The sequence below is a fragment of the Pongo pygmaeus genome, chromosome 9 (genome assembly GCF_028885625.2).
Source record: "Pongo pygmaeus isolate AG05252 chromosome 9, NHGRI_mPonPyg2-v2.0_pri, whole genome shotgun sequence".
In the NCBI taxonomy this organism is placed as follows: Eukaryota; Metazoa; Chordata; class Mammalia; order Primates; family Hominidae; genus Pongo; species Pongo pygmaeus.
Window position 1 is genome coordinate 18,191,038 of NC_072382.2, and position 13,146 is coordinate 18,204,183.

Genomic DNA, 13,146 nt, shown 5'->3' on the forward strand with positions numbered 1-13,146 from the left:
AACAAACAAACACCCCAAAACAATAATAGTTTTGCTGGGAAGGTAAGGAGAGAAATAGGCAATAGCTAGAGAAGGGCTTTAAAAAATTAAAGATACAAGGGCATATTTGTATGCTAGTAACAATCTAAGAAAGACCAAAACTATAAGTAAGCGTGAGGGCAAGAATGAGCCATGAAGAGAATGATGCTTTTGTGGAGAAGAGACGACTGGAGGAGAAAAGCCTTCAAGAAAGACAGAAGGGATGCAGGCAGGAGCACATGTGGGAGGGTCAGCCTTTGCTAGGAAGAGAGGACATTTCCTTCAGTGCACTAGAAAGGACGTAGGAGAGGATGGGTTAAGAAGCAGATAGGTTGGTAGAGTTTGGTGGTGGGAAGATCACGAAGTCCTGGCTTTGTGACCTCCTATTTCTAAGTGAGTTGTAAAATGAGATCATCTGCTGAGCATGGGGTAGGGAAAGGGGTCTAGAAAGTTTTACGGGGATAAAATATTACCTTGGGCAATGAAAAAACAAAAATTCCTAGGGAAGCTTCCAGCACCAATTTTCCACTTGAGATTTGTGTCCATGAATTTAAAGTGAAATCACTTAGCCAGGTTGTGTGAAGTTCTCTGGCAACATTTAGATGCTGCAGCATAGGCGCAGAGAAAGTAATAAGCACATGTTGGAGTTTTGCAAGGGGATTGTGACAGAGGAGAGAGGCTCCAGGGCGTTGGGGTTGTTTGTGAGAGTAATTATAAATAAGGACAATGGAATCTAATTTATGTAAGGAAGGAAACAATGGCAGGAAGTGGCTGCTGGAGCGTGGGTGTGTGGTGAGATCAATGGGTTAGTGGTCAAGATAAGGGGCCAGAAGTATGGGGATGAAGGGTACCAGAGCAAATGAGCTAGAATTACTGGAAGTGAAGGCCAAATAGAAGGATTTGGAAATAGAGATTTCTGGCCATGTCATAGTCTATGGTGTGGCTGTTGAGTGCGTGGCTGCAGTGGAGTGAGGACAAAGGTTGGTGGGGTAGAAAACATCAAAGAATAAGACCAAGTGGCTGGTTGAGTTGCACATACAGATATTGAAGTTTTGAGAATTATTGTAGGAAAAGGGCAGTGAACATGATTGTAACCAGGACCCAAAGTCTTCAGTGAAGGAGGAAGGATGATTAAGAGGTGCGTAGAATGACCCCAGTGAGGAGGAGGGCAAAAGTATAAAATAGCTGAAATTGGGGCCATGGCTAGCTCATATGATGCCTTTGTACAAATTAGGAAAAAATAGTCTTCCTCCAGTGGAAGCAGGCCCACCCAAGGGTGACGCCTGTGGGGATGTGGGCTGGATTTTACTTACCTGTCAGGTGGGCATCCTTGGCCAGGATGCAACCTACTTGTATAACCTGTACAGCTGTGCCTGAACACCCTGGTTGAATGGCATAGGTGTCAAAGGAATCAGCTTTTTGAAGGAGAAAGAGCCTGAAAGAGGCAATGGGGAGCAAAGATCAACCTTCTGATTTTACAGACAGGGAAACTGAGGCCCAAAGAAGGAGGAAATAATTCAAACACACTGGAGGTTGGGGGCAGCATTGGAACTAAACTCTGCCTCCTGAGACTCAGTGCTTTCTGTGACACCCTATAATGGAAGTGATGTTTTAGCAAACACTCCAAAATTGCAAATTCAAAAATATGTTGTCCCTCAAAGTTGTTTCTGTGGGAGGTGAGAGACTTCTTTCTAGTGATACTGCCATTGTTCCAACCATTTCTGGAAACTCCTTCCGAAAGAAGATTTTCAGAACCAGCTTGTGAGTCACAAAGACAGCCAGCCCACTGCACTGCAGAGACTTATTTAGCATATGGGATGGGAACTGTCCTTTTCCTTCTTCGGTGCAGGGTCTCAGGGTCCAAGATTCAACCTGTGAACAAGGAGTCTTATGGCTTTTCTGCATAAGAAAAATATGTATTTCAGCACATATTTATTTTCTGCTCAGCGTGTTCCAGGCACACGAGATCTCAGTTTAGGTGGGGGGTCAGATATTGCTGTGAGGTCTATTCAGTCCGATGAGGTTTGATTTTGTTAGGCTGGCAGGCATGAGGTTTGCATCCTTCGGGAATCTTAGATGTAAACAATACCCGTCTTTACAATACAAGATGTAAACAGTACCCCTCTCAGCTATTTATGCAGAAAATGCATTTGATAAAGGAACTCAGGGAGCTCACAGAATCTCTGGAGCACTGGCTGCAGGAAGGAGTCATCCGTGAATTATCTGTCTCTAGTAGGGACTTCTCTGTTTGCACCGTGAAGTTCTGCCTGGGACTGGATCTCCAGAACTCTCACCGCAGCTGTCTCTGAGACCTTGAAGATTCTCTGCTACTTTCCCTCCTTAGACAGAAAATCGGCTTCATGCAGCTCCTGGATCCTCAGGTGGTTTTCTTTCAAAGTGAATTTTCACATTTGGTGAATGGTGGAGCCCAGGTCAATGCTATCATTAGTGGCAAAGGAATCTGGGAAAGTGAATTCTAGCTTCTAACTTAGAAGGTGGTGCTCAGACTGTGGGAAGATCCTCAAACATAGTGAGTCTGCTTAAAAAAAGCTTCCGTGCCACATCTGTGGCACAGGTTGGCCACAAGGTTTTTGGTTTCCTTGGACCTTGGTTCCTAGAATTTGGGAAAGCTGCCCCAAGTTGCGCAGTCCTGGCTGAGCCGCGGTCCTTCCTGGTGCCATGGCCTGTCTTTACAAAGTGTGATAGCCAGCTCAGAGATCACGGTACACTTGGGCTTTTTGTATTAAAAATTTAGAGTTCCCTTTAAAATGAATGCAGTTAAAAGATATACAGGAAATCTTTCTTCAAGTCCCCGAATGTGGATGGTTGTCAAGGTTAAAGCCTCCCACCAGCGAACTGGTGTCCATGAAGAAAGCTGAGACATTCAAGCTGGAAATGCTCTTCCTCAGTGATCCAGAATTCTTTCCATCCAGTCTCTATAATAAATAGACAGATGACCCAGCAGCTCCCTATGCATGCTGAATGTTAGTAGGGCTTGCTAGGTGTCAGGGACTGGGCTTGAGCCTGAGCCGAGGGGGCTCGGAGGTTTCAGAGATGATGAAAATATGAACTCTGTTTACAGAAAACTCAGTCTAGTGTGGGAGACAGACAGGACCATGCCGATGTGTCCGTGGAGTGTGGTAAGTAGGGGAAAGGGGCCTTGGAGCCTTTAGACCTCGGGATCATACGCTGGGCTCTGTGAACTAGTTTTGCTATCTGCAAAGTGGGGATAATAAGGCTTAACTCATGTGGTGGTTAGAGTCTGTGGAGTAGCTAGTGGCGCATAGTGGGCACTTAGCAAGTTGTGCACCTTGCGCCCACCCCTCGTCTTCTCCATTCATTGTAAAGTGTGATGGGACCACAGAGAAGGTAGTGGTTAATTCCGCTTGATGGATTTAGGCTGGGCTCCTAATGATGACAGGAAGTTCTTTAGGTGGAGGGCTAGGAGGACACTTCAGGAAATGGGAACGATGTGATCAAAGCCATGGAATACTGTGTCTGGTGAATGGTGCACTGAGTGTCTGGCTGGAGGTGTGTGAGTGGGAGAGGGGAATGGCAGGAGGTGAGGCTGGAGGGGGATTTAAGAGCTCCATGAACCACAAGGGCAGGCTGAATGTTCTCCTGTAAATGTTCAACCATGGAAACATGGGTGGTCAATGAAAGGCTCTGAGGCAGAGGCCTGTTCCAGGAAAGCCAGAGCAGCTGCTTTGGTTGGTGAAAATATCTGCCTTTTATTTGGAACCGCCCTGGACTTTGAGAGATAAGGATGGAGTGGGTGAAGTGCTTCTTGGCCTCCATTCAGGCTGGGGATGTATCTGGTTGGTGGACATCTGCCACTCTCAGCACACTGTTAGGTGTTTTACATAAACAATCCCAAATCCTTTGAATAACTTTGTAAAAGGAGGTATTATCATCTCATATTTGCAGAAGTAACTGAAGCTCAGGAAATGTTAGGCAATTTGCTCAAGGTCATGTGACCAGTACACGACCATGCCAGGACTCAGAGCTGGGTTTGCCTAATTGTAAAATCCGTGCAAGTTTCACTATGCCGTTCTCCTGAGTCCCACTGGATTATTTTTAATTGACATGAAACTTTTGGCATGAAAACTCTCAATCTGTATTCATACTCTCTCTCTCTCTGCCTATCCACCTATCTATCTAATGGAATGTCAGAAATTTACTTAGTATCTGGAAATCTCTTGCCTTCCTTTCCTAAAATCGCTGGGAAGTCCAGTGCATTCTCTTTTTTGGATGCTGAAACGTGGCTAACTATTGCCATCAGAAGTGTCCTAGAGCGAGGCTGTCCTGCCTGACACCTCAGTCATGCACAGACCCAGATCTGGTTCCAGGAGAAGGAAGCTTTGGAAGCTGACTTACAGGGTGTGATAGAGATTCCTGAAACTTCTTTTTTATTTTAATAGGTTTCTGGGGGAACAGGTGGTGTTTGGTTACACGAATAAGTCCTTTAGTGGTGATTTCTGAGATTTTGGTGCACCCATCACCTGAGCAGTGTACACTGTACCCAATGTGTAGTCTTTTATCCCTCACCCCCTTCCCATTCTTTCCCCTGAGTCCCCAAAGTCCATTGTATCATTCTTATAGCTTTGCATCCTCATAGCTTAGCTCCCACTTATGAGTGAGAACATATGATGTTTGTTTTTCCATTCCTGAGTTACTTCACTTAGAATAATAGTCTCCAATTCCATCAAGATTGCCGCGAATGCCATTATTTTTTTCCTTTTTATGACTGAGTAGTATTCCATGGTGTGTGTGTGTGTATATATATATATATATATCTGCCACAATTATATATATCGTGTATATATATATATGGTGTGTATATATATGGTATATATATATGATGTGTATATATATATGGTGTGTATATATATATGGTATATATATATGGTGTATATATATGGTGTATATATGTATATATGATATATATGTATATGCCACAATTTCTTTATTTTCTTTATTCACTTGTTGGTTGATGGGCATTTGGGCTGGGTCCATATTTTTGCAATTGCGAATTGTGCCGCTATAAACATGCACGTGCAAGTATCTTTTTCATATAATGGCTTCTTTTCCTTTGGGTAGATATGCATTAGTGGGATTGCTGGATCAAATGGTAGACCTACTTCTAGTTCCTTAAGGGAGATTTCTCAAACTTCTGTCTCTCCCTGCAGATCCCTTTAGACACCTAGCAATGCCAGAAATTCCTCTGTCTTTTGGTGTATTTTGGTATCGTGAGATGCATACGGCTTTGGACTCACAGAGACCTCAGCTGAATTGTCAGCTCTTCCCTTACCAGCAATTGAATATATGGATGAGTTAGAGAAGACCTCTGAGCCTCAGTTGTCAGCCAAGTAGAGGTGGCAATTGTACCTACTTATAGGCTGTTGTGAGAATAAAATGAGATGTCTGTAAAATTCTGGACACACAAATGCTTATTATGTATCTTCTTTAAACTTTTCTTTTCTAGGGTGGAAATGTATTAAGCCATATTAGATAGTCATTTGGAATAATTACTTGGAGCTTCATCTTTGGAAAGACTGAATGGGGCCAAGTAAGGGTACTTGGCCATGGTGTGGAAGACGGGTGGGATTGGAGGTAGAAAAGGGAAGAAAGCACGAAAACGGGCTTATCAGAAGAAAAGTTCAGTGACTTCATAATTTATTCAGGATCCAGGCCCACGTCAGCCTATGAAAGTGGTAGCAGATGGGCCTGGGCAGACCCCTTTGATGCTGACTCTGTCCGTAAAAGGATGGATGAAATCTTCATGAAGCCATAAATATGTTCTGGGCTCCAAATGCAATCTTTCCTTAAAGGGGAAAATGCTCTCGGGTGGAGAGGTGACTTTATTTGGGTTTCCCTGGGATGGGCAGCCCCTTACTGAAGGCTGCTGGCAGGAAGCTGTCCTGGTGGCTCTTGGCCAGGCCGGTGGAGATCTCTGACCTCCTCTCTGGCCCTCAGGAACTTCTGCTTCCCCAGGAGGAGGAAGGTGGTGGGGAGGAGGGGAAGGCACAGGGAGGAACAATTGGAGCTTCCCAGAAAAAAATTTGGCAGTCAGGGAACCAAGGTGAGTGGGAGGACTCCAGCTGAACTGTAAGCTTTATGAGTTCATTGGTAGTTTTTGTTTTTGTTGTTTGTTTGTGACCCTTACTTCTTGAGTACTCCTTGAAGTCAGTGAGTGATGAAGGATCATTGGGTCTCACTGCTCCATTTAGCTTTACGTAACAAAGACCTGGAAAGGGCAAGTGGGGTTCCCAGGGTCCCCTGGACTCTTCACTATTCTCCCTATCCTTCTCTGCTCTACTGTATTATTTTGTGATCGAATTGTTCTAGACTTAAGTGGCATCGCTAATAATAATAATAACAACATCAGCAGCACCAGCAGCAAAGTCAATTGAACACTTTCCAAGCTGGACACTTCCTCAGCTGGAGTATTTCACAGGCTTTAATTTCATTTAATTCTGGGAGGCACAGGGGATATTGTGATCAGCCCCATTATACCCCCATTATACAGATGAGTAGACTGATGTTCAGAAGGATGATGTAACCTGCCAAACATGAAATCATAGCCAGCAAGGGATAGTTGGGATTTGAACGAGGGTGAGTGGGATCCAGGGCCTGAGGATTTCTTAACTACAATATTGTACTGTTTGGTTGAAAGTGACTGCATTTTACTCACCCCCTGGTCGTCTGCAACACTTGGTATGTGGGGTCAAATTGCTCAGTAAATTGTTTGTACATAAGTAACAATGAAATTTTTCTTTTTTGCACTTTACAGTTTTGCTTGGATCTTTGTGCTGAGAATACACATTAGGCACTCAAAATTGACTGGTTCAAAATTAATTTTCATGGGTAATGAGGGACTGGTGTGGAGACACTAGGCATTAATGTGCACATACAAGATCTATTGCCTCCTTGAGATAAACAACATGGCAAGAGAGAACATGATTAATGTTGTTTCACATCTATCCAGCACACTGAAGAGAAGTAGTGTGCTTTGAACACACTCGTGCTGGGCATTTTAGTATTGTTATCTTACAATCCCTGCAACTGTCTTGAGGAGAGGGTCCTATGTTATTCTATCTATTTTGCAGATAAAATTTAGAGTCAAAGACGCTGGCAGGGATGTGGAGAAAAGGGAACTCTTATACACTGTTGGTAGGGATGTAAATTAGTACAGCCACTGTGGAAAACAGTATGGTGATTTCTCAAAAAACTAAAAATAGAATTACCATTTGATCCAAGCAATCCCACTGCTGGGTATTTATCAAAAAAAAAAAAAAAAAAAAAAAGGAAATCAGTATATCAGATTATACCTGTATTCTCATGTTTATTGTGGCACATTTCACCATAGCAAAGATATGAAATCAACCTGAGTGTCCATTAATGGATGAATAAAGAAAATATGATGTATATACACAATGGAACACTATTTGGCTATAAAAAATGAAATCTTGATTTTTTTATTTTATTTTATTTTTTATTTTCAACTTTTATTTTAAGTTCAGGGGCACACGTGCAGGTTTGTTACATAGGGTGAACGTGTGCCTGGTGGTTTGCTGTGCAGATCATCCCATCACCCAGGTATTAAGCCCAGCATCCACTAGTTATTCTTCCTGGTGCTCTCCCTTCTCTCACCCCCCACCCTCTGACAGGTGCCAGTGGGTGTTGTTGCCCTCCGTGTGTCCATGTGTTCTCATAAAAAAAATGAATTCTTGTCATTTACAGCAACATAGGCTGGGTGTGGTGGCCCATGTCTGCAATCCCAGCACTTTGGGAGGCCAAAGCGGGCAGATCACGAGGTCAAGAGATTGAGACCAGCCTGGCCAACATGGTGAAACCTCCTCTCTACTGAAAATACAAAAATTAGCTGGGCGTGGTGGCATGTGCCTGTAATTCCAGCTACTTGGGAGGCTGATGCAGGAGAATCACTTGAACCCGGGAGGCGGAGGTTACAGTGAGCCAAGATCACGCCGCTGCACTCCAGCCTGGTGACAGAGTGAGACTCCGTCTAAAAAAAAAAAATAGAGTTAAATGAACTTTGCTAAGGAACTATTGTAATTGAAAGAGTCAGGTTAGGGACCCAGAAGAGTTGGAACCCAAATCTACTACACCAAGTTGCCGCTCAGGTGGTGGATAAATGATTTAAGCAGAGACAGGACCAGATTTAAATTCCACTCCACATGCAGGGGTGAGATCTAGGCAGAGGAAGAGGAGGGGTCTCTTATTTTCCCTTTGAGGAGTAAAGAATTAATGCAAAGTGGAGGTACAGAGTAAACCAAGCAAGGACTTTGGGTGGGCCCTACCTAAAGCACCGACTCAAGGGGCTTGGCCTCTGTATTTCCCCGCCACCGAGACCCCCTGATGCTCAGAAATATCTGGTCTCCCAAGCAGACTCTGCTGGATGAGAACTAATCCCTAGGTTATTTTATTCACTAAAAAATTAAGCTGGAACACCAGAACCACCCACCAGATTCCAGACTGCCTTGTAATGGCCGATGAGTACAATCAGGAATGCTGTTACTTGTTACAAAGATAGAGGCTGCACACTTTCATTCCCCTGCACTGCTATGGCTTGTCCAGCATCCGCAGAACCCTGAAAATATTACTGGTACTTGGAGGGTGCCTTTCCAACCTGAATACGCTCTTAGGGGTCTGGATCTTCAGGCTGGAACCCATCCAAGTGGGAAATGAAATGTTTCTCTCCTGTCCTCATTTATCACTTGCCCGCCATCCTTTGTCCTGTTGAGCAGGATTGATGGCTTCTGCTGGGATCACATGGGAAAGCCGACAGGGGTGGGGGGCTTCCAGTCTGCAGCATCTGTGACTCTCCTGTCACCAGGCGCTTAAAGAGGCAAGAAGCAAGTTTTCAACAGTCAGTTTTAAGACCAGGGGGCTGAGGCACAAGGGCTGGGGGCTGGGGGCTCCTGAGGGTGTGGTCATTGGAAGGGCTTTTGCATCCTGGGAATGTACAGAGGGTGTTCTAAGTGCAGGGCTGTCTTATGGAAGGTTTGTTTTCTTAGTGGACTGAGCCCAGCTGTACTGGGAAAGGCGGGGCTGGTGAGCGTGGATTTGTGTGTATGTGTGAAAGTGTGTGTGTGTGTATATGTTTGTGCTTGAGTGTGGCTGTGTGGGTATGTATTGGCTTGTAAGGGTGTGTGTGTTTATGTTTGTGTTTGTATGAGTGTGACTGTGTGGGTATGTATATGAGTGTGTGTGTGTGTGTGTGTCTTTGTGTGTGTGTGTGTCTTTGTGTCTTTGTGTGTGTGTGTGTCTTTGTGTCTTTGTGTGTGTGTGTGTCTTTGTGTCTTTGTGTGTGTGTGCCTGTGCATATGTGTGTTCCTTTAGGCTGCCAGGCTGAGTTTGGACTTAACCCAGCACAGCCCCTTTGAAGTGGAAATGAGCTCAGTTCCTCTTTCCTCAAACCAGATCCTCAAACCAGATCGAGAGCATGATGGGCAGGCATTTGTAAGCCGTTTTTACACTTTCTCACTGTCTCTGCCACCCCAAATGGTGGTACAAACAGTGTTTTTGCGAAAGACCCCCTGGCTCCTGGGCCTCTCTGGTTTCCGTGGAAACCATAAAGCCCATTTGCAGGGGCGCTTGAGAGAGAGGAGGGGCTGGGAAGGGAGGGAGCCTGGAAGCTCCAGCCGGTAGGTGGGTGGGAGGCTTCATCTCCAGACAAAGGGAGGAACAAAGGCTTGGGGGAGGGGAAGGAGGAGTGTCACTAAGGACCAGATTTATCGCCTTGTCTTGTGGTTCTCCGAACTGATTACAGAATAATGAGCTTTGGGGTGGGGTAGTGGGGGAGGTAGCTAAAGGGGGACTGTGAGGCTACATCATGAGTGGCCCTTTGTCCAAGACCAGGACAAAGGGGTTGGAGGAAAAGTCCTCTTCACAACACATTGCTGGCAGGATAAACTCCGAACTCCCTGGACTGCCATTCAAGGCCCTTTCAGTATCTGAGCTCGAGTTGCCTACTTTCCTGGATATCCTCCCTGACAGTCCCATAGAAAAGCATCAGCTTTGGACTGTAATTTCCTCCAGGGCTGCAACCTTGTCTTATTTATTTCTGCATCTTCAATGCTTGGCCTCATAGCTGAGTTGTATAAATTGGTAAAATGTGCATGCTAACTTCAGTACCCACTCTCTGGAAGGCCCCGATTCTTCTCTCTCCCCATACAAATCCTACCCCTTTTTAAACTATCAGGTCTCCAAAAGTTTTCCCAACCCACATTCATTACTAAGGTCCTTAAAAGATGAATATAGTTCCTTGGCTTGTAAGTGTATATTAATATCTGGTTTCTTTAAACACCTGTGTTTGTAATTAATCACAGCCTGTTTGTTTTTAAAATGCACACTCTTTCCCTTCTGTTGGAAAGGGCATGGAATTTGGATAAACAATAATGAAGAATGCTCATCAATAATTCAGTTCCTATTATGAGTGCTTTGCATGCGAATTATCATTTGAAGTAAAAAAAAATCTGACTTTGAGACTTGGTTGTACATCTACTACTTGTGAACTTAAGCAAAACATTTCAACTCTCTGAACTTCAATGTCTTCACCTGGAATATGGGAATTCTCATACTAATCTCCACATTCTCTTCATTGGGTTGTTTTAAGAGCTAGTAGTCAGAACAGTGCTTTGAAACCTGGTGTTGTGAGTTATTGTCACCGGTAGGAGTTCTTTGAATGCAGGGCACGTGTCTTACCAACTTTATAGCCTTCTTTCTGTTCCACCCCATGCATGAGGTTCAGCCACCAAACCAGTAACACACATCAGATGCTTCTTGAATGGAAATGAAGGTTTGTAGAGAAAATGGTGCTGGAGGGTTGTCTGACTCTAGGTGGGGAATCCATACCCATTGTGTGTGGTCATTGAGGCCTGGGGATTGTTAGGGTGTTTGGGGGATTTTCTTAGGGTAACAAATCCACAGAGGTCAAAGGTCACAGCTTAGGGTTGAGAAGTATTAAGAGAAAATTTAGGAAAAAGGGCAAGGTGAAGACTAAGAAATCCTAGGGAACAGAGTTAGGGAAGCTCAGACTTTAAACTACAGTTGACCCTTAAACAATGCACAGTCAAAAATCCGTGTATAACTTTGTACTCCTCGAAAACTACTAATAGTCTACTGGTGATGGTAAGCCTTATTGATAACATACATATTAACACATAGTTTGTATGTTATATGTATTATATACCATATTCTTACAATAAAGGAAGCTAGAGAAAAGAAAATGTTACTAAGAAAACCATAAGGAAATAAAATATATTTACTCTTCATTAAGTGTAAGTAGATCATCATAAAAGTCTTTATCCTGGTTGTCTTCACTTTGAGTAGAGCAAGCTTGTCCAACCTACGGCCCACGGCTGCATGTGGCCCCGGACAGCTTTGAATGCCGTCTAACACAAATTCATAAACTTTCTTAAAACATGATGAGACTTTTTTGTGATTTTTTTCTTTTAAGCTCATCAGCTATTATTAGTGTTAGTGTATTTCATGTGTGGCCCAAGACAATTCTTCTTCTTCCAACGTGGCTCAGGGAAGCCAAAAGAGTGGACATTCCTAGAAGAAAGAAGGAGGCAAGGAGGGGTTGGTTTTGCTGTCTCAGGGATGGCAGAGGCAGAAGAGGTGGAGGAGATGGAAGGGGAGGCGGGAGAGGCAGGCTGTGTTATTCAAGGGTGAATCGTACTTGAGTACCCCTGCTGCTTGACAGCCACGTTCATTTATTAATCATCATCTGGTTTTATTTTCACAACCACCTTGTTAAGTGGGTGTTGCTATCCCATATTAAGGGTGAAGCGACTGGGCTCAGAAGCTTGCCTTGCCCCAACCCAGGCCTTCTTCTGCAGCTTTGTATTACTTCCATGACCCTGTACCCTGGTCTTGAAGTCTCATCACCCTAATGGAGCTAAAGTAAGATGACCCCTCTGAAGCCCCACTGAAGATATTGCCGGGGGAGAGAAAACCAATAGGTGTGGTGACTGTAAGAAAACATTTGGTTGGAAATCACAGCTTGTCATCCAGGAACGAGCTCACACCAGGGAGAAGAAACCCAACAGAGCTTCCTGTGTTGTTGCCCGGGTGGTCTGCTCCCTGCACTCACACTCCCTGCCTGCCTGTCCATCTATTTAACTCACAAACATCCATCATCACAGGGCATTGCAGGGTGAGGTGACATAGAGGGGCGGGGAACGTGGAGGGGGAAGGGAAAAGCAAATGGTGATCACCAACAGCTGGCCTCACTCTCCTTCCCCCACCCCCAGGACCTCAAGGTTCCCAGGGGCAGGGGTGAGCCCGATTAAGAGCTGTCCGTCAGGACATGCCCACCAGCTGCCGGGTGACCTCGGAGGCTGTTTAATGTCCAGCAACACAATGTCAGTCACAACCTTTGCCCTGTCTGCACCGTTGGAGGATGGAGCTTATTCCAAAGAGGAAAACGTCTTTAAAATAGAAGCTAGTTTCTTCAGCCTGCCCCCCTGGCTTTTCCTGCAACTTCAAGGCTCCTGTTGGAAGCTTGGAGATGGGTGTTTTCCTTCTTCGGTTGAGCCAAGAAAGGGGCCAGGTGGGAATTTACCAAATGGAACAGACCACCAGGACCAATTGTTATCTCAGAGCCCACAAAAACATTTTGATTTCCAAGGACATGTCTTAGCATGCCTCCCACCCCTTTTATGAAGGCAGGAGAGCCCCTTATTTTCATTCTTCAGTCCCTGCCTGTTATCTAGAGAGACAGTGTACCCTCCTAGGTCTAGAGCTGCAGTGGTCCAATACGGTAGCCAATAGTCAAATGTGGCTATGCAAATTCCAATTTATATTATCTAAAATTAAATAAAATTAAAATTTTAGTTATTCAGCAGCACTGGCCACATTGCAAGGACTCTATGGCCACATATGGCTGGTACTTACCACACGGGACAGTACAGATATGGAGCACTTCCATCATTGCACAAAATTCTTGTGAACAGCATTGGCATAACACAATCTGTTTTTACTCAGCATATCCCTGTGGCTGCACATTGGTATCATCTGGAAACTTTGGAAAAGTCCTGATGTCTGGCTGGGCTTACCTCCAAGACTCTAAGTCAGTGGGTCTTGAGTGAGGTCTGTCAT